The sequence below is a fragment of the Bombus huntii genome, unplaced genomic scaffold (genome assembly GCF_024542735.1).
Source record: "Bombus huntii isolate Logan2020A unplaced genomic scaffold, iyBomHunt1.1 ctg00000136.1, whole genome shotgun sequence".
Classification (NCBI taxonomy): domain Eukaryota; kingdom Metazoa; phylum Arthropoda; class Insecta; order Hymenoptera; family Apidae; genus Bombus; species Bombus huntii.
The window spans coordinates 31584-34004 of record NW_026099383.1 but is presented as its reverse complement, the minus strand read 5'-3'; the positions used below and the strand labels follow the sequence as shown (position 1 = coordinate 34004).

Here is a 2421-nt window from a genome sequence, read left to right as displayed (position 1 = left end):
GCGTTCTTAATCACTGGCATTTGTACTTCCATTAATGCATTACGTCGTGGTCGTCCTACGAAGAAAATAAGAAAGATATTTAAGACTGGAACTATTTAATTTTATTATAAAATTGATATCACTTACTATATCTTAATGCTCCCCATCCAGCAACAAGGGGGTTATAGCCGACGAAGTTGCTCTTTCGTAGGGGCTCTTTCGTACAAATGGGATATACGTACCCTGAAAAATAAAAAAATAAATGAAAATGCAGGAAACGAATGACCAAAAGTATGAGAAAGAATTATACACGCTTTATGACACAATATATGTGTACAGTAAGAAATTTCAGGATATGATACTTCAGTAATACTCAATAGCATATATATATATATATATATATTTGAGGACTTACTCGAAAATGGCACCTCCTCCACCAATCTAAGAATGACAATATTATGATTGTGTATGTTTTCTATTCCATCCATATGTGCACAATGTGCTGCGGTCAAAACATGCCTAGCCGATATCAGGGAACCTCCGCACTTCCATAGTGGTTTGTCTGGGTTTCGGGGATTACGAAAACCTAATGCAGCGATCCATGGCCAAGCGCCTAAAATGCAATAGTCATAGTTGTGAATATACATAATTTTTTCTCACATAACAGGTAACAACGATTATTACCTATTCGATATTCGATCATACAGCAGACGATAAGTACATACGTACAAATACTCTGAAATAGAGATTTGATAAAGACAGAAATTAAATTTTTATTCCAGTGGAATACAAATTATTAAATAATTCTATATAATTTCTATTTGAACTATACTGAACTATAAAGTTCAAACGTGTAATTTCTGCCCTAACAGTTTTTGTTCTCTATCCATATTATTACTCCTATATCAATTTTTTATTTCAAGCAAAAAGATACTCTTCCTAACATGAAGTAAAAGAAAGAAATAATTCAAGTTAATAAGTAAAGTTACTACCGATAAAATCATAGCATTATTATTTAGTCTAATTGAAATGTACATTGATGTGCTGTTTAATGCCTTTAAAGTTCATTCTTTGCAGTAAATGGCTTATTATTAATCGGAAAGAAAGACATAAAACGTACCAAGTTCAGCTGGTTTACCATCGACCACCCTGGTATGAGAGACGTTGCTAAAACCACAGTATGGTGGTCGCAAAGCCTTATACTTATACACAGTTTTTATTAAAATTTCTCTCTTCTCTTTGTTTGGATCGTTCGGACAGCAAACGATCGTAACATTGCCCTGGTATCTGCACACTGATCGTCTATAAAAATCGGTGGCTGTACGGTACTGTATCTGCCATATTTCTTGCAGAGGTTTACATTTTCTGTAGTCAAGGCACCTGCCTTCTTGATTGTCCGGTGTGGTACATTCTGGATCAAACAATTTTAAAACATTTATACAGTTCAAAGATGCGTAAGAAAGCGACACCGATTACTCAACTTTCGAAGTAAAAAGCCGATCAAGTCCACCGGATTGCCCTACAGACACGTATTAATCCGTAAGAGTGAGTCATCATGTTGATAATAATTATCTAAAGAAACTTTTCACGTGAAAATATAAAATTTTAATTGATTAGATATTGTGTTAGCCATACTTAAGAAAGAAAATGAAAATGAATGAAATGAAAGAAAAGGACTACCTTCAACCTCATTTTTTAAATAAACACTTTGTCAGTTTTTCGGTAAATAAATTCTTAGGAATTCAGGACAGTTTTTAGTGAATCATTTTGTTTCGACCGTTCGCGGAGAGACGCGATCGCGAGATAGCACGTCAACGAGAGTTGTAAGTTCCCATTACGATTAAATAATCGACGCCACGAACTGATCGATCCCCTTATTTCGATTATGATAATAAGGGTAGTTCAATGAAATTCCACAGAATTAACACAAATAAATTAATGTTTATTTCAACAACTTATTAACTAGAAAGATATAAATGGAACAAAAAAAATGTAACTGCGTTTTGGTTGATAAGTAATGCGCGACATACCACATGTGTTGACGGTTCGACTTCTCGAAAAGTTCTGAACGCCTTTCGATTTTTTTCGTTTTTTCTGGAAGGCGACCCCCACTACGTTCGGATCACGCCACATTCTTTTACTGCGAGGTAAAATACGGGCCACGAGTCGACGTTTCTGGAAATCGCCCTGCTTAATGAACCATGTTTGTTTGCCGGGCAGACGCGACGATCCGTCTGCGACATTATAGTGCCGCGATCGATAGTTAAGAATATGACCTATTGTAAGCCGCATGGCGTAACATTCTCCCCCCGTTGAGAGGGTACCGATCAAACTAGCGAGGTGTGGTTGAAGTTCCCATCTTATTTCGTCTCGGTGGCTAGTTGTTCGGGTTTCTCGAGATCGGGTTGAATTGGCAGTGGGACAAGCCTTTTGACGCCCCGA

General features: G+C 36.7%; 1 long non-coding RNA gene across 1 annotated transcript; it reads right to left on the bottom strand.

The window, feature by feature from the left end:
* Positions 1–399: 399 nt before the first annotated feature.
* Positions 400–1686, bottom strand: LOC126877239 (uncharacterized). The gene is made up of 3 exons (XR_007694866.1): positions 1100–1686; positions 664–918; positions 400–592 (listed from the first exon to the last, which is right to left on the bottom strand). It is a non-coding gene; the product is annotated as an uncharacterized LOC126877239 (long non-coding RNA).
* Between the last annotated feature and the right edge of the window lie 735 nt (positions 1687–2421).